General features: G+C 41.7%; 1 long non-coding RNA gene across 2 annotated transcripts; it reads left to right on the top strand.

Moving 5' to 3' along the window:
• The first annotated feature begins 289 nt into the window (after positions 1-289).
• On the top strand, positions 290-3,798 carry LOC123727754 (uncharacterized). 2 transcript variants are annotated; one of them, XR_006759631.2, is made up of 4 exons: positions 290-383; positions 1,582-1,671; positions 2,081-2,152; positions 2,683-3,797. It is a non-coding gene; the product is annotated as an uncharacterized LOC123727754 (long non-coding RNA). The 2 variants fall into 2 exon arrangements; XR_014380813.1 differs by lacking the exon at positions 290-383 and adding an exon at positions 1,397-1,489 and having other exon boundaries at positions 2,683-3,798.
• The last annotated feature ends 16,351 nt before the right edge of the window (positions 3,799-20,149 follow it).

Raw genomic sequence — 20,149 nt, 5'->3', positions numbered from 1 at the left:
ACAGTTCCCATCTCCCCCATGCTGCAGTGACAAATCTCTCCCTAGGGTTGCCACGTAAACTATATGTCTTTTATTGAGGTACTTTTAAAACTTTGCTGCAGGTGAAAAGTTTTGGTCGCTGGGTGCAAGTTTTTAATACTACTTCTATATTGCACCGTTACCAACATGGTAGTTAAAAAAAGCCATTAATTTCCCTGTAATCTTCTGAAATTGTGATAGGTTTCAGGCTTTGAACGTGGGTTTTTTACCTGGTTTTCATAGAAATTTGGAATTGACCTGGCAAGCCTGTCTCTGTCTGAGCATGATCACAACAAAAGTAGCTGTGCAGCACGTTTTTTAATGAAGAGGAGGATGGTTGTAGACGTTCACATTCCTGCAAGAAGGTAAGCTATTAACTAAACTGTTAACCAATATTGTAACTAAAATTTTATTTGGTGTATTGGCAAGCAAGCATGTTCCCGTTGTCTTTATTTGTAATGAATGTTAGCTCATGTATGTCTTTCGGTGGAATCCAACATGCATTGACAATGTCCGAAAGCCACATTGTGTCAGATATACTGCGTCATGAGAATGAAATTGTTGGGTTTATCCAAACAATTCATTAATGTGCAATTGTTACTTTGCATGTTTTTACCTTCTACTTATTTACTGCTTGCTAATGATTAGCGTGCTAGCTAGCGATTAGCGTGCTAGCTAGCGGTTAGCGTGCTAGCCAGGGGTAAGCGTGCTAGTTTAGCATAATTGGTAACATGTCTTTGACTCAGAATACATGATTGTGGTTAACCCAATGTTACATGCATTAGAAAATAATATTGCTAGTGTAACTTGAATTGGTTTACAAGCTAGCTAGAAAAGCCAGTTCTTTTTCATCTGTTTTGTCAAGTCATAAGCATGCATGTGTGCTGAAATATTTATATAAATCCCCCCATTTAAATTATTTTATTGAAGTTTTGGCAGTTTTTTTTGTGCCCTTTCTTACTCAAAGAGAAATAAGTTGCTAGTTATTTTGGCTATGCACGTAAAAGAGTGTAACACCACAACAGGAATAAGGATTGTGGAAAGGTTAACATTTGGTAGGGCTGTGCCAATTCACATGCCTTGCTTTAGCCATATCACTCATACTGTTTCTCGTTTAGTCCATCCATAAAAGCAGATCAGCTTTAGTTGCATCCAGGAACTTGCATAATGTGCTTATGTTATGCTTATACTTGCTTTTTTACCTTGAAAGTCATCTGAAAGGAAATTGTAATAGATGTTTGTAGGACCTCTATCAGTCAATGATAACAGTCATTGGTGTCCCCCAGCCCATCCCCTTTGTTGTGTGCTGAGCAATCTTGTCATTCTTTTAAGTCTCAACCATTCTTTTTGAAACTTGTCTTCCTTTACAAAGGCACTGCAGAGGCTAAGAAGACGCATGGAAACTCTAAAAGAAACATAATTCAACTTGTAGGCCAGATTTGAAAAGGAAATAATAAATCCCGAAGCTCAGGTTCGTCAGTTGTTTAGAATGAGGATACTAGGGATGGTTGAATCATATTCAATTGCCTAATTTGCACGTGACTAATTTTATTGTATCCTTAGATGTCAGACACCGAGGCTGCCAGTACCTCTGGGTCGATAGTCCATGTGTTGGATGATGCACTGCCGTTGATCAGAACAGACAGCGTATACGTAAGTTAGTGTCATTCAACACCAGCACATACTGTAAGTTCTTGTGAATCAGCTTTGTAAATCAAAGACAGGCAAGTCTGCACTTTCATCCCATATTCATTGTATTATTAGAAAATGTAAAGTAGAGGAGCACAGAGCCATAACTAATCAAAATGTACCAGTGTCCAAATACTTTGATATCTATCTAGTTATCCAAGATACTTTTTTTCTGCAATACAGTTGACCAAAGCTATGCTTGGATACAAGACTGATGACTCAATAACCAGTATTGACAACAGTGAAGATGGTTGTGTCCCAGGGCCATCAGAGGAAGGCAATTTCTATGAAGAAAATCTGACCTGTATGCCTATACCTTACATACACATGGACCTATTCTTAATTACAATGTCCTTTTTGACATGTTTTCCAGGAGAGATGTCAGCGATTCGGGCTAAACAGCCAATGACCAAGGGAAAGCTGGGACAAATGAGAGGCTCACACGGTAAGCATGTTTCCTGCTGCCTTCAGTCAGTGCATTTTCACTCTGTAGTGTCAATTTATGGCCGTACTGTGCTGGTCCAGATCAATACTGTCTTTATCAGTTAGTGTATTTCCAACCATGCCAGCACAGAACGGTTCAGTTTGGATTGGACACAAGTCAAGATGTTAGATCTGGAACTAGTGTGTCAGGATAGATGATAACACAGAAGGATTACAACGCTTTACATTGTTTTTCTTGAGGGAGGGAACTTGATTTAATAGGTATTGCTTTTATTAGAATATTACATTGCAAACAGGTTGTTGGGCTTAGATTCCATACAGATTGAGTCTGCCTTGATGTCAGCATTGCACATTCTCCTCTCACATCCTTATCTATGTAGTTATTTAGTTGGGATTGTTAGTTTAATCTCAACACACCCTCTGCAGAAACAGCTGTAACCTTGTAGAGTTAATACAGAGAGATGTTCAAGTACTGTATTGTAGTCAACCTTTTTTTAATGTAGTCATTCATAATGCCATCTCTTTCCAAAGGTGTAACGATCGTCAAAAGGAGTAGACCAAGGTGCAGCGTGGTACGTGTTCATCTTGAATTTATTTTAATTTAGAACACTTCAACAAAAGAACAAACAATGACAAACGACCATCACGTCTTGCAGGCTATAACGAGCAGTACAAAAATAAGATCCCACAACTACAGGTGGGGAAAGGCTGCCTAAGTATGGCTCCCAATCAGAGACAACGATAGACAGCTGCCTCTGATTAGGAACCATACTCTGCTCAACACAAAGAAATAGACACCATAGAATGCCCACCCCACACCTTGACCTAACCACATAGAGAATCAAACCGTCTCTCTCAGGTCAGGGTGTGACAAAAGGTGCCAAAGGAACAAAAGGTATTGGTCGACAATAGAGGTGGATGCCCTTGAAGATTCCTTGATGAATTTTATCCGAATGGGAAAAACAAGACTGAGAAATGCATTGCTGCTTCTCCCCAAGCGCTAGTAAACAGGGACTGGAGAGCAGTAAAGTTCTATGTACACAACAGAATAGTTGCAGATCAGAGAAAATAAGTGTATGAGATGCTTCTGGCTATCTTGGTGTACTTCTGAGGATTTAATGGGACTTAAACTCATCAGTAGATGACGAATGTCCTCTATCTCACTGTTACGATCGTCAAAAGGAGTGGATCAAAACGCAGCGTGTTGAGTGCTCATATTTATTACTATAATGAAACACTTAAACAAATAAACAAAAACGAAAGCAAACAGTTCCGTCAGGCCACAGACAACTAAACGGAAAACAACTACCCACAAAAACCCAGGTGGGAAAAGGCTGCCTAAGTATGGCTCCCAATCAGAGACAATGATAGACAGCTGCCTCTGATTGGAAACCATACCCGGCCAAAACATAGAAATAAAACACATAGAATGCCCACCCCATATCACACCCTGACCTAACTAAACAGAGAAAAATGGCTCTCTCAGGTCAGGGCCTGACACTCACTGTCCAGGGGAAGTTTTTCCAGGTGGGTGGTTCACTTTTGGAGTGACTAAGGTCTCAAGAATACAAAGCCTGCTGACTTTGAATGTTACAGAAAATAAAGAAAAAAAATTCTAAACTATTAATCTGTTACTTGGATATATTGAATCCATTACTGAAATGGTTGTTCCAGTTTAAATACTTTACAGAAGAACTACACTACAGCCGTTGAGTTGCCATCCGTGTTGCATCATTGTGGCATTCTACATGAATATTTTCAGTCTTAAAATAGAATGAATGCGTCAAATATTGAGAATTTAAACTTGTTAATTATTTTACGCTTCCATTAGATACAATGTAGGCAGTTGGATAGCTTTTATAGATTTCATAGGAGGCATTCTCTCCATGGATGATGGCAATGCATTGCAATGCATTGAGTGGCTGCTGCCAACATACAGACTCAATCTCTCGCCACTTTAATAATTCGATGTAATAAATGTATCACTAGTCACTTAAAAAATGCCACTTTATATAATGTTTACATACCCTACATTACTCATCTCATATGTATATACTATACTCTATACCATCTACTGCATCTTGCCTATGCCGTTCGGCCATCGTTCATCCTTATATTTATATGTGCATATTGTTAATTATTCCTTTACACTTGTGTGTGTATAAGGTAGTTGTCGTGAAATTGTTAGATTACTTGTTAGATATTACTGCATGGTCGGAACTAGAAGATTACAAGCATTTTGCTACACTCGCATATACATCTGCTAACCATGTGTATATGTGACCAATACGATTTGATTTGCAATGTACGGTTTCAAGAAGTTGGTAAAATTACAAGTGAACTTTTTTCAAGGAGTCAGAAACTTTACGTGATTAACTCAATAGATTTTTTTTCTTTCTCATGAGTGTAATTTCTGTGCTTCTATGATGTCTGGAAAGCATGGTCCTCAAAAGGTATGTATTTGTGAGGAGTCCTAAATTGGTTACAGTGTTTGTGCGTGTGTGGTTAGTTAGGTTTGAAGCTTCTCTAACCTGCTCTGTGTTGTTGGCCTCTGGAAACACCTTCACTTCTATTAGTCCGGTCAGCACTTACCTCTTCTCCTTGGGCAACAAATCAACAAATCCAATGAAGAAATAAACATTCTACTAAAATTGTATACTTCATAGCTCACAAGAAACCAACAACACACACCACTGATCATTTTCAACTGCAATAAAACTTTATAGAAACAGAATTCTTTGGAACATGCTGATGATAAATTAACATTTGCCTAACTAGAATAACAAGTGGATTAATATTAATCTCTAATTGATACTGATAGACATATTCTATCATCACACCAGCGTACTAGATACTCTGGATACTCCCAAGGGGTTGAAGCAGTCCATCTTCAGGAAGGGAACACTCTTCGAGAAGCTACACACCCCAGGGATGAAAGTACTTTGACAGCTTGTGGCTCCTGTTGGGTCTCATAGGAAAAGTCTGTTCCAACAGTACTTCCGACAGTAGCTGCTGCTGCTCATGCACAACAGCCTGGATCGGTGGGCGCTGGATCATTTCTGTCACCTGCCCTTTGTGCTTTGGGGTTGAAAGGGCAGTGGAGGAACTAGGATGGAAGGTAGAGCAGACACTGGGATGATGCTGACTGATCCTCTCTGGTCCATGGGAGGCCATGAGGGCTCCCGAATGGCACAGCGGTCTAAGGCACTGGTCCCATAGGGCGGCACAATTGGTCCAGTGTTGTCCGGGTTAAGGTTTGGCAGGGGTAGGCCGTCATTGTAAATAAGAATTTGTTCTTAACTAACTTGCCTATTTAAATAAAGTGACCCCCTACAACTGGCTTTGCTCCATCTCTTCAGAAAGAGACTCTTCATCCACCTCCAAGATCGAGGGCAGTGATGGAGAGACACACACTGGGAAGAAAGGCCCAGACTTAAAGTTTACGTCCCAGTAAATGGGCTTCACTCTCTTCCTGCGCCCTCGTTGGCTATTCTCCCGCTTGGCCTTGGCACGGGAGGCGGGCATGTGCCATCGCTTGATAGGAGGCTGTTCTGCCAGTGGGACCAAGGGGGTCAAGAGGATTTCAAAGGGGCACTTCTCGCCGGCCTGCACTGCTCTCCTACTGGTCAGTAAAGCGGAGTGGTCGGTGTGACCTGTGTGGCTGGGCGTAGGTCTGGGCAGGGGGTGACAGCCATCATCTCCGCCGACGTTAGCTGGGTGGCAGACTAAAGGTGGACCACAGAGGAACATCCTCTCAGTGCTACTGAAGTACAGGGGCTCAGAGGGTAATATGCTTTGTTTGTCACCCAGTTGTTCTGGTAGCTGCTGGTCCAGCATAGCAGACCGGATCTGTAAGAGTTGGATCGTCTTCGACACACGCCGTGATCTGGCGTTGGCAGGCCGGGCTGGCACTGGGGAGGCAGGTGGGGCAGGCACTCGGCTGGAAGGAACCAGAGAAGCAGATGGAGTAGGCACCAGAAGGTCAGGCACATGGCTGACCATTGGGGTAGGCAATGGGATGGCCATCTGGGCAGGTGAGGCAGACACTGCAATGGTTGGCAGCACAGGGAAAGAATTGTTGCTCTCCCTCCTATCCATGGAGTTTATAAGCTCTAAGGTCTGGTTAGGGAACCTCAGAGTGCTGCCATCAGTATGTCTTGTTATCCTAGCTATCCCGGTCTTGGGTCGAGCCAGGCTCCTGCTGGCCTGGACCTCAGGCTGGAGGACATCCACAGGAGAACATGGCGGCTGCAAGAGGCTGCCGTCGGACAGAGACCGTCTGGCCTGAGCAGGAGGAGAGCAGGGAGTTTGGTCCTGGATGTTAGACCTCTGGAGAGGATGGGCCTGGATCCTGACCTCAGACTGGCTGCATGGAGTCCCAGATAAAGGAGCTACTGCCTTGACTGCAGTGGAACATACATTGGGCCTCCTAGGGATGCTTCCTGGTGTCTGTGGTCTGCTGGATTTAACCTCTGGCTCCTGCTTGTGGCTGGAGGTCAATGTGCTCCCTCCGGTTTTGGTTTTGACCGGACCCAGACGCTTGCTACCCATCTGTCCCTCCAGCTGTAGACGAGGCATGCCAGTCACCTTGAGGGTGTTTTTGATCTTTTGGACAGTGAGAGAGGTCACAGTGAGCATTGGGAGCCTGACGGGTGGAGTGGCCATTGGAAGCCTTCCCATGTCAGCCCTCTCTTTTGTTACATCCATCGTGTGGAAGTGGGATCGGCTATTCTTTCTCCCTGGTGGCATTGGCTGTAGGACAATATCACTGGCACTCCGGACACTGAGGATGTCTGTCAGGCTGTTCTCAGAACTGTTCTGACTGGTCTCTTGTGTCCTAGCCAACGGTGAGCTGGACTTCCCTCTGTCTTTCATGGCTGAGAGTCACGGTGGAGTAGCAAACAACAACAAAAAGCATGTTTGAGAATAAGGATATAGAATAAATTACATATATTTCAATAGAATTTGATCAAAGTTGTTATTATAAACTAGTGTTTTTCCACTTTCAAAGGACATTCCAATTCCTGCCAAAATGTTCATAAATTCATAAAAATGAAAGATTCACAGACTAAGGCCTACCTTCAATTTGGACTTCCAGATCATTTGCACACGTAGGATTTGACTATACAGTTTCAACAATATATTATTGAAAACAGAAACACAAGACCACAAGACCTAGTTTGAAACAAAAACTTTTTTGTCACAAATCACAAAACATAACAGTTTTCTGACAGATATTTATCAAATAAAGTACTCATAAGATAAAAGTAATGTATTTGAGATTATTTCATTCAATTATAGGTCCTACCTCAGTTCAGGAAGAGCGTCAATGACCTGTCTATGGATTGTCTTATTTTAACAAAATAATGCTTCATTATGACATCATGTACATTATGACATAGCAGCCGTCCACATTATAAAAGTTTGTCAAAACCACTTGAATAGACATGAAATGTAAAATTAAAGACAATAGACCTAATTCAACAATTGAATAAAAAGAATAGTTTGACAGTAATTTTTCAGATTATTGGCTTTTATTTTCATTACAGTAGTGGTTTTGAATTTATTAAAATGAGAGTAGGCCTAGTGAGTTTCGTAGAACTCGATCGCTCTTTGAACATCTGTGTGGAACGTTCCCAGCTGACGCCACACAGACGCCTTTGAAAAACGTTCACAATTTTAGTTTCATATTCAATTCATCAGCATATATGCACGGCAAATAAATTCCCAGTACTCAAATAAATCTGAAAATCACAATTATCTATTTAGTATAGCTCATCTTAGAACGAGAAACGCTGTGGTGTCAATGTTTTTGATTATGTCCAAATAGGAACATAGCTACAGGTATTTTTACTTCTATATTATAATAGTAGTAGTTGTGTGTGTTTTGTTGTCGTGCATTCGTTTTGAGTCAACGCTAAACCCACAATTGTTTGGTCCCATTCGGTATTAGCACGGTCAGCCAATGGGGGAAGTGACATGCCTGATGCCTAAATTGATGTTGTCGACCAAACACATTTCAATATCATTTTTGAAATACAATAAATAGCCTGTTAATTTGTTGACAAAACATGTTAATAAATTAGATGTTGGCTTCGCGTCTCCAACTCAACCAAAAATAAAAGTTAAAGAATGGAATTAAGCCAGTGCCTTAGATTGAACTATCCAAGCAGTTAATATATCCTTTAAATGTTGATATTTGGTTGCGTTGTCCACTAAACACAATTCAATATTACTTTTGTAATACAGTAAATAGCCTAAAGTTATCTTACAAACTAATGTAACAATATTTATTCAACCTTAAAATAAGTAACAGATCCATGGCCACATTTTAAGGTTTCTGTAAGTATACATTTATTCGTATGTAACGTTAATCATATAAAGCGTACATGTTCAAGATAGCATGCATACTGTATGTTGTGGCGGATCTGTGGAGATATTCACAATTGCTGTAGTCTGTAGAATCTCGAACGGCATTGATCACTTGCAGCATGTACTTTTAATGTAATCTCAACTTCAAACCAGGTAATTTGGTTCTGCTATTTGATGAAGCACAGTGTGCTTTCGTCACCAGGGTTGTGGGTGCGATTCCCACGGGTGACCAGTGTGACCGTATGCTAAATGACTAAAACGTAAATAACCAGTGGTGGGAAAACGACAAAAACATTTTTTTACAATATATTTATTGGCATTTCTTTTTTTTCTTTTTTTATTTAACAATCATCAAAATATGACACAGATAATGCCCAGTTATTCCTTCCACCTGCACAAAACACCATGCTACATGGGTGGACATCGTGCAAAACCCTTCCCTCCCCAACACAGGAACACCCCCCTCCCTCCCCTCTGCCGGTATTAGCTTCACTGATTAACAACAAAAAAAGAAACAGAATGACTTTCACATTCCATGCTAGAAAATAAATGATTCAACATAAAAACAAATAATAATACATTAATGAAGAAAGTAGTAATGATGCAGCTAAGGTGACGTCTCTAGAAACTGCTGAAAGTCCCCCAGACGTCAGTAAATTCAAAGGGTTTATTACGTAAATTGTATGTTATTCTTTCAGATGGAATATAGAAAGATAGTTATTTTAGCCACATCTGCTTGCTTGGCGGAGTGTCACACTTCCTGTCACAGGGGTCGTTGAATGGAGACCAAGGCGCAGCGTGTATAGTGCTCATTCTTTGATTTTTAATAAAAACACTTCAACAACAAAACAATAAAACGACCAACAGTCCCGTCAGGTACTCTAGACTAAACGGAAACAACTACCCACAAACCCCAAAGGAAAACAGGCTGCCTAAGTATGGCTTCCAATCAGAGACAACGATAGACAGCTGACTCTGATTGGAAACCATACCTGGCCACAACATAGAAAATGACAACATAGAATGAAACTCTAGACAATCCACATAGAAAACAGAAAACCCAAAACACATAGACAAAACACCCCCCTGTCACACCCTGACCAATCTACTAGGGATAAATTACCTCATACCAGGGTCAGGACGTGACAGTACCCCCCCAAAGGTGCAGACTCTGACTGCACCCAAACCAAAAAACCCAACAACAACAACCCCAAACAGAAAGGGAGGGCAGGGAGGGTGACAACAGTCTATGGCGGCTCATGTGCTCCACCCAGAACCCTCCTCTTCTCCCGATCCTCCAGCTTCGGAGGTAGCTCTGGCTCAGGGCGTAACCTTCATTCCGCCCGCAGATCCCTCCGCTTCTGTAACATAGGCCTATGGATCATGATTGGAGGAATCGGACTGTAGATCCTTACCGGAATCACTGTGCTGTAGACCACTGCTGGAGGTTCCGACCTCCAAGCCGCCGCTGGAGGCTCTGGGCTGCAGACCTCCGCTGAAGGCTCTGGGCTGCAGACCTCCGCTGAAGGCTCTGGGCTGCAGACCTCCGCTGAAGGCTCTGGGCTGCAGACCTCCGCTGAAGGCTCTGGGCTGCAGACCTCCGCTGAAGGCTCTGGGCTGCAGACCTCCGCTGAAGGCGTGACACTTCCATATAATAGCTGTGCATTTACTGGCTGCAATGACTGCCAATTTAATGAATCTGGTTTTGATACAAATATTAACTGGTAGAACAGAATCATCTCCAAGAAGAATAAGGGAAGGATCTAGTGCTACCGTCATATTAGTGACCTGTGATAAGATCTGAATAATGTCTTTCCAATAATTGCTTAGTTCAGGGCAAGACAAAAACATATGCATAAGTGTGCCCATGTAAGGGGTGCGTAACTGGTGGCAGTGAAGTCAGACGCAGGAGAGCAGAACGGAGCAGTTTAATTTTGAAAACCAACGGCATAAAGAAATAACCAACATGGGTACAAAACCCAACGTGCACCAGTAAACATGTGCACAAGCACTTACAACAAACAATTCCACACAAAGACATGGGGGGAACAGAGGGTTAAATACACAACATTTAATGAGGGAAATGAGAACCAGGTGTGTAGGAAAACCAGACAAATGAAAAGTGGATCGACGATGGCTAGAAGACCAGTGATGCCGAACTCCGCCCGAACAAGGAGAGGAACCGACTTCGGTGGAAGTTGTGACAGCCAGGGGCGGAAATCCCGGGGGGGACGGGGGGGACACGACCCCCCCCCCCCCATCCTGGGAAAAATATGATTTGTCCCCCCCAATATATCACTGAAACATAACTATGTAATTTAAATAATATTAATAATACGCAATGAAAGCAATTGTGCTGATTATAGACACTTAATAGCGCGTTTTTAAGTTTCAAAAGATTGCGACCCCCCCCACCCTTTGCCTCACAATGGTTTGATCCACTGCCAGTTCCTTAGTTGGCAAGGTAACAGAGGGGTCGTGTCTACTGTCTGAAAGGCACTCAATGAACGTAACTGACATAAGGTTAATCCAGTCAATCACGCACACACACTAGCTGAATATGCAGAGCTAGCGCGCAAATATTAACTATTAACCTGTTATGGCTAGGGGGCAGTATTTTCACGGCTGGATAAAAAACGTACCCGATTTAATCTGATTATTAGTCCTGCCCAGAAGCTAGAATATGCATATAATTATTAGCTTTGGATAGAAAACACCCTAAAGTTTCTAAAACTGTTTGAATGGTGTCTGTGAGTATAACAGAACTCATTTGGCAGGCCAAAACGTGAGAAGATTCTGTACAGGAAGTACCCTGTCTGACCATTTCTTGAACTTCTTTGCCATCTCTATCCATTACAAAGGATCTCTGCTCTAACGTGACACTTCCTACGGCTCACATGGTCTCTCAGAGCCCGGGAAAAAGCTGAATGACGTAATTCAAAGCCCTGGCTGAAACACACGAGCGCTTTTGCTAAGTGGTCTATCAGAGGACAAAGGGCTTAGGCTCGTGCACTGGCCGCCCCCATCTTTCTGTTTTTCCCTCTATTTGCCGAAACACAGATTCCCGGTCGGAATATTATCGCTTTTTTTACGAGAAAAATGGCATAAAAATTGATTTTAAACAGCGGTTGACATGCTTCGAAGTACGGTAATGAAATATTTAGAAATCTTTTGTCACGAAATGCGCCATGCGCGCGACCCTTATTTACCATTCGGATAGTGTCTAGAACGCACGAACAAAACGCCGCTATTTGGATATAACGATGGATTATTTTGGACCAAACCAACATTTGTTATTGAAGTAGAAGTCCTGGGAGTGCATTCTGACGAAGAACAGGAAAGGTAATCAAACTTTTCTAATAGTAAATCTGATATTGGTGAGTGCTAAACTTGGTGGGTGTCTAAATAGCTAGCCCTGTGATGCCGGGCTATCTACTGAGAATATTGCAAAATGTGCTTTCACCGAAAAGCTATTTTAAAATCGGACATATCGAGTGCATAGAGGAGTTCTGTATCTATAATTCTTAAAATAATTGTTATGTTTTTTGTGAACGTTTATCGTGAGTAATTTAGTAAATTCACCGGAGGTTTGCGGGGGGTATGCTAGTTCTGAACGTCACATGCTAATGTAAAAAAGCTGGTTTTTGATATAAATATGAACTTGATTGAACAAAACATGCATGCATTGTATAACATAATGTCCTAGGGTTGTCATCTGATGAAGATCATCAAAGGTTAGTGCTGTATTTAGCTGTGGTTTTGTTTTTGTGACATTATATGCTAGCATGAAAAATGGGTAGTCTGATTATTTCTGGCTGGGTACTCTGCTGACATAATCTAATGTTTTGCTTTCGCTGTAAAGCCTTTTTGAAATCGGACAGTGTGGTTAGATTAACGAGAGTCTTGTCTTTAAAATGCTGTAAAATAGTCATGTTTGAAAAATGGAAGTTTTCGGATTTTAGAGTAATTTGTATTAGCGGAACATCTAGATGTAAGAGGTTAAGCTAGCTAGTACCTATTCCATTTATGTGGCGTCGTCAAAGATGGAATCTTTCCTATCGTCAATTTATTCCAAGATCAGCATGCAGATGATGTAAGTTAGTGCTTCAAAGTCCCTGTGATAAGGTTAGCGATAAACTGAAGTCCAAACTGAACAGAACTACACTCTCTTCTACCATTGCCTTAAATATATTTAATGGTCTCGTTGCAAAAGCTAAATTGTCGCAAGGGAACTTTTATTTATTTAATTTCACCTTTATTTAACACGGGTAGCAAAGATTATAGCAAACACCACTGAAACTGAACTGGTGCTCGCTAGCTTTGCAAATTCAGCTATTGTTGGAAGCCAGCCAATATGAAACAAACTATTAAAATTACAAAAGGTTGCAGCATATGTTGTGTAAATGGTGAACTCATACTGCTGTCAACTCTTGTCATTTTAATCCGTTTCACATTTGCTAGCTACCTTTTAGATCGAAGCCCATATAGAATGATTGAAGATGATAGAAGCCCATCTCCAGCTGTAAATAACCTACACACTGTGTGTGTGTGTGTGTAGCCAGCCAGCCAGCCAGGTAGAAAAATGGCAGAAAAATAAGACGGACATCAGAGTATTTTTCAGTACACCAAAACGCAAAGTAAGAACCCTAGTAGCCTAATATCTCAGACTAGTTGATAAAATGTTCATAAGAAAGAAATGAAATTCTAATGGAAATGTTTCACAATGATGTCATTAGGCAGAGCAGGCAACAGATGGCACACAGACAGCAGAGTTGGGGACAGCTATGCAGGGACAGACTGGCAGAGACAGGGAGTCTCAGGTAAGTTTGTTGAGTCTTTGTTTGGCAACATTATGAAAGGTTCTCAATTTTTTTCACTTGTAAAATAGGAACATAATTGGAAAATGCCATGGATACCCCCACTCTCAACTTAAACTGGTGACTGAACTAAGATTTGTTAAAGGCAATGGTATTGCTGTTGTGATTAGTTGTGTAGTTTTGGGTACCGGTAGTTAGGAGTACGGCAAACACCTTATTTCTTTGGTTCCTCAATATACATTTACCATATTACAATGTAGGCTATGTGTTACAGCACTACTTTTGGTGTCCCCCTCAGGAATTGCTCTTTAGAAAATTTCATGTAATTGTCCCCTCCAAAGTTGATATCAGATTTTCGCCCCTGGTGACAGCCCACTCCCGTTTTACACCTTGGGCAAAATGTTGAATATTTAGAATTGATCTTGTACAGTCTCTCTGGTGTAAAGTAGACCCTATGTAAAATATTGAATTGCATCAACTTGTGCCTTGTGTTAAATGAAAGACGCTGAGCATCTAAAAAGAGCTTTCCCCATTTCTTATCCTCAAAAATGAGACCAAGGTCATCATGCCACTTCATGCAAGCTTTCAGTGGTTCATCATTCCCCAGCTTGAAGCCAAGAGTACATGTAGGAAATGAAACCTTTTACCCCTTTCCTTTCCAGCCACAGTTTATCAGTTTTAGGTTTACTCATGGGCTGAATCCTACCTCCCTGCTGAGTGGCAAGATAATGCCTAACCTGTAGGTACTTGAAGAAAAGAGTTTGAGGTAACTGAAAACGAGATGCCAGTTGTTGAAAGGATAGTAGTTCACCTTCTCTATAGAGATTACCAATTTTTTTAATTCCTTTGTTGAACCAAGAAAATGTAATACCATCTCTCAGGGCTTTGGGTAAGATGGGGTTATTTTCGAAAGGTGTTTGTTCATATATAGATCTAAGCCCTTCTGTTTGTTTACAGACTTCAATCCATATATTTAAAGTGTTTTTAATGAAAGGGTAGTTTATGAAACCTAGCAAAGCTTTAGGTGGGCTAATATAAGGTATAGATGCCAATGTAGCCGGGGTCAGACACTCTTCCTCTATCTGCCTCCAAGAGGGTGAACTTGATGTTGTATCTTGCCATACCCACACAGCCTTTAACTGAGATGCCCAGTAATACAACTGGAAGTCAGGTAGAGTGAGTCCTCCTTCTGAGTATGGTTTGCATAAAGTTGTGTGTTTCACTCTGGGGGGTTTCCCTTTCCACAGAAATGAAGAAATCTTCCTATTAAGTTGTTTGAAAAAAACTTTGGGAATAGGAAAGGCCAAGGTTTGAAAAAGGTACAAGAATTTTGGTAATATATTCATCTTTACAGAATTGACCCGCCCAATAAGAGAAATTGGTAAATCCCGTCATCTATCCAATTCTTCCCCAACCTTTTTGAGAAGTGGAGTATATATAGTTCAGTTGATATGTCTTAATAATTTCAGAAGGAATTTGCAATCCAAGATATGTCATTTTCTGTGGTTTCCAAGAAAATGGTTGGTCTAAGATTGGGTTCTGCATAGCTGCCCTGTTAAAAGGCATAATTATACTCTTCGATAGGTTTATTTTATATCCTGAAAAGGTCCCATATTCTTTCAGGATGTCAACTAATGTCCGGAGTGAAATTTCTGTTTTGGTGAAGTAAAGCAAAATGTCATTGGCATATAGCGAGACCAGATGTTCACGCCCACCTATATGAACACCATGAATGGATGGATGAGATCTAAAAGCTTCTGCCAGTGGCTCTATAGCCAAAGAAAAAGGGAGCAGACTAGCGGGACAACCCTGCCTTGTGCCACGTGATAGGGAGAACTGTGAGGAAATGTTTCCATTAGTCAGGATCTGAGCTACCAGACATTTGTACAGTAATCTAATCAGGCCTACATACTTAGGTCCAATATTCATCCTCTGTAAAACTTCAAACAGGTAGTTCCATTCTATGCGGTCAAAAGCTTTTTCCGCATCTAATGAAGCCGCCACTACACATTCTTGGTCATTCTCTACATAATGCATAATATTACATTATATTCTGATATTATCAGCAGATGAGCGGTTTCTTACAAAGCCTGTTTGGTCCATATCAACCAAGTCCGGTAGAACCTTATCCAGTCTAAGAGCTATGAGTTTCGCAAGAATCTTATATGAAGTGTTCAATAGAGATATTGGTTTATACGACCCACAAAGCATAGGATCTTTCCCAGGTTTTAACAAAACTGTGATCAGTTCCTGTTCAAGTGTGTCTGGGAGCTTTGCTGTCTCTATGGCATAATTAAACATACTGCAAAGAGGCTCAAATAGTTTGGGTAAAAAGGATCGCTAGAATTCAATAGGGAATCCGTCTAACCCTGGTGACTTTCCCCCAGCAGTGTTGAAAATGGATTCCCTAATTTCCTCTGATGTAATCTCTTTCTCCAAGTGCTCTCTATCCTCATCAGTTAAAGTTTGTACATTGAGTTTGTTCAAAAACTCATGCATTGTGGCAGGGGCATCCCCTTCAGACTTGTACAATGTTTCATAAAACTCCCTGAAGACTAGATTAATTTCCTCAGGACTGTGAACTACTGTGTTATTGGGTAGCTTAATAGAGCTAATAACTCTACTAGCATCCTCTCGTCTTATCTTGGGTTCTGCATAGCTGCCCTGTTAAAAGGCATAATCACAGTCCCGTATGGCTCAGTTGGTAGAGCATGGTGTTTGCAACGCCAGGGTTGTGGGTTCGATTCCCACGGGGGACCAGTCCCGGGGAAAAAAAGAGAGAAAAAGAAGCATGAAATGTATGCATTTGCTTCTGTAAGTCACTCTGGATAAGAGTGTCTGCTAAATGACTAAAATGTAAATGTAAATCTGCCAAGCAAGCAACTTTCCTGCTTTATCTCCATGTTCGTAGTGGTTTTGTTTTGTTCTCCTAAGAGCATTTTCTGCTTTATGGGTCGTCAGGGTGTTATATTCCAATCACTTTGAGTCCAATTTTTGTAGAGTTGAGTCGTCAAATGTTACACTATGTTCATTTTCCAGATCTCTAATTTCATTCTCCAACAAATCTACTTTAGCCTTATACATCTTACGAGCACCTGAACTAAAGGATATGATTTGCCCCCTCAGATATGCAAGGAGAGCTTCCTAAAATTAGGGGGAGGCAGAGTTGTTATTGGTGCTAAAAAATATGTCTATATGAGTGTTCAGAAATGTTACAAATGTGGGATTATTTAGCAAGTATGTGCCAAACCTCCATCTTCTTATCTACTGACTGGTACTGAAGCCAGCAGGGTAGAATGATCTGATATACATCTTGGTAAGTACTTACACCCAGTAGTTAAACTTCCCTTGGCTGCAGGAATAAGAAATAAGTCAATTCTAGAGTAACTGTCATGGACAGGGGAGTAAAATGAGTATTCTTTAACCTTTTGGTTGTGAAATCTCCATAAGTCTACGAGTCCATAGTGTTTCATTTCTGCTTTTAACATTTTAGCTGCCTGTGTGAGGTTGATACTATTAGAGGAAGATCTATCACTGGAAGGGTCCAGTACCAAGTTAAAATCCCCTGCCATTATTATCTCTGATGATGGGCACATTAACTTCAAAAAGATCTCTTGGTAAGATTTAGGATCATCATGGTTAGACCCATACACATTCACATTGGTAATGGGCTCAGTGCTAAAGAAATCTTGAATGATCACAAACCTACCCCCTTTGTCTTTAATCTGAGATTGTATCTGAAAGGGGCAAATCTTATTAATGAGTATGGCCACCCCTCTTGCCCGAGAGGTGAAAGATGAATAGTACACTTGGCCCACCCACTCTCTCTTCAGTTTATCAGGCTCAGAGTCAGTCAGGTGTGTCTCCTGAAGAAGAGCTATATCAACCTTATGCTGCTTTAGATAATACAGAATGCATTTGCGCTTGACTGGGCATTTAGTACCCCTAATGTTAAGTGTCATAAAAGTATAGTTATTAGGTGCCGACATCTTTAAAGAAAATAAGAAATAGGGAAAAGGAAAGAATCAAAATTGCATTGAGTGTATACAACTTGTACAAAATGAAATTATGAAAGTTTAAAGTAGTAAACATCTCGTAAGCTAATACCCTGACCCTACCACAAACCCACCCAACCCCCTCCCCAACTGAGGGAGTTAAAGAACCCATATCCTTAGACGCTAGTCTTTAAGCTAAATGTACCTGCTATGCATAGCATCACTCGAATTAGGTTCATTTTAAATTATATGTATATGGAGTACATTGACTGTAACAAAAATACAAGTAACAAAATACAATTTGATTACAACAATAATGACCGGACTATTTAGCCCCACTTGAGCATGTCTCAACAACAACAACAAAAACCTTGGGTGCGTTCATAGTCAACAACAGAGCCTACCCGCACACCCAAATGTCAACCAATCGGCATTCCCCAATGCGCCCTGAAACCTGTGCCGCGCGGCGACAAAAGTGATGACCACAAACGCACCCCAGCAGGTCAGGAAAAAAGACATCAAGCTATGATGTATAAATGAAAACCTTTACCAGAGGATAACAATAATCTCTCAAATATAAAATAGGGACAAGTAGTTAAACAATCACCATCCTCCTGAGTTCACCGTCCCCCCAAAAATATATATACACTGCTCAAAAAAATAAAGGGAACACTTAAACAACACAATGTAACTCCAAGTCAATCACACTTCTGTGAAATCAAACTGTCCACTTAGGAAGCAACACTGATTGACAGTAAATTTCACATGCTGTTGTGCAAATGGAATAGACAACAGGTGGAAATTATAGGCAATTAGCAAGACACCCCCAATAAAGGAGTGGTTCGGCAGGTGGTGACCACAGACCACTTCTCAGTTCTTATGCTTCCTGGCTGATGTTTTGGTCACTTTTGAATGCTGGCGGTGCTTTCACTCTAGTGGTAGCATGAGACGGAGTCTACAACCCACACAAGTGGCTCAGGTAGTGCAGCTTATCCAGGATGGCACATCAATGCGAGCTGTGGCAAGAAGGTTTGCTGTGTCTGTCAGCGCAGTGTCCAGAGCATGGAGGCGCTACCATGAGACAGGCCAGTACATCAGGAAACGTGGAGGAGGCCGTAGGAGGGCAACAACCCAGCAGCAGGACCGCTACCTCCGCCTTTGTGCAAGGAGGAGCACTGCCAGAGCCCTGCAAAATGACCTCCAGCAGGCCACAAATGTGCATGTGTCTGCTCAAACGGTCAGAAACAGACTCCATGAGGGTGGTATGAGGGCCCGACGTCCACAGGTGGGAGTTGTGCTTACAGCCCAACACCGTGCAGGACGTTTTGCATTTGCCAGAGAACACGCAAATTCGCCACTGGCGCCCTGTGCTCTTCACAGATGAAGCAGGTTCACATTGAGCACATGTGACAGAGTCTGGAGACGCCGTGGAGAACGTTCTGTAGCCTGCAACATCCTCCAGCATGACCGGTTTGGTGGTGGGTCAGTCATGGTGTGGGGTGGCATTTCTTTGGGGGGCCGCACAGCCCTCCATGTGCTCGCCAGAGGTAGCCTGACTGCCATTAGGTACCGAGATGAGATCCTCAGACCCTTTGTGAGACCATATGCAGGTGCGGTTGGCCCTTGGTTCCTCCTAATGCAAGACAATACTAGAACTCATGTGGCTGGAGTGTGTCAGCAGTTCCTGCAAGAGGAAGGCATTGATGCTATGGACTGGCCCGCCCGTTCCCCAGACCTGAATCCAATTGAGCACATCTGGGACATCATGTATCGCTCCATCCACCAATGCCACGTTGCACCACAGACTGTCCAGGAGTTGGCGGATGCTTTAGTCCAGGTCTGGGAGGAGATCCCTCAGGAGACCATCCGCCACCTCATCAGGAGCATGCCCAGGCGTTGTAGGGAGGTCATACAGGCACGTGGAGGCCACACACACTACTGAGCCTCATTTTGACTTGATTTAAGGACATTACATCAAAGTTGGATCAGCCTGTAGTGTGGTTTTCCACTTGAATTTTGAGTGTGACTCCACATCCAGACCTCCATGGGTTGATAAATTGGATTTCCATTGATTATTTTTGTGATTTTGTTGTCAGCACATTCAACTATGTAAAGAAAAAAGTATTTAATAAGATTATTTCATTCATTCAGATCTAGGATGTGTTATTTTAGTGTTCCCTTTATTTTTTTGAGCAGTATATATACACACACACACACACACACACGTTCGCACATACACAAGTGTAAAGCTATCAGCTAGCTTGCAATTAGGCGGCCAGCGAGTAGCTTATCCCTGTCTCGGTATCAGTAATGCTAGCATTTATCTCTAACAATAAACAAGCCAGCAAACGTAATAGTAGCTAAAGTTCCCTGAAGTAATATAAACAACATAGTTAGGCTTGAAACCCAGTCAAAAGCCACATAACTATTTAACCAAACCTGACTGGACCTCTCTCTACGTAAAATAAAAGTATACAGCAAAAATGTAACTACCTGGCTTAGTGTGGATGTATAGTAGCTATAGCAACACCCTTGGAAACTTAGCGAGCTGGCTAAATAGCACAGCCAACATTAGCTATGATCCAACTTTACCTCGCTAGTCATTATCACGCTAGCCATCTAGCCAGTCGATCACTTTTAGACTTTTACTCAAGTAGTATTTTATTGGAGTCATTTTCTACTAAGGTAACTTTACTTTTACTCAAGTATGACAATTGAGTTATTTTTCCACCACTGGTTAATTACATTTTAGTCATTTAGCATACGGTCACACTGGTCACCCATGGGAATCGCACCCACAACCCTGGCGACTAA

The sequence above is a fragment of the Salmo salar genome, chromosome 16, assembly GCF_965601325.2.
Source record: "Salmo salar chromosome 16, fSalSal1, whole genome shotgun sequence".
In the NCBI taxonomy this organism is placed as follows: domain Eukaryota; kingdom Metazoa; phylum Chordata; class Actinopteri; order Salmoniformes; family Salmonidae; genus Salmo; species Salmo salar.
The sequence above is the reverse complement of the archived record's forward strand: the minus strand, read 5'-3'. Positions and strand labels throughout refer to the sequence as shown.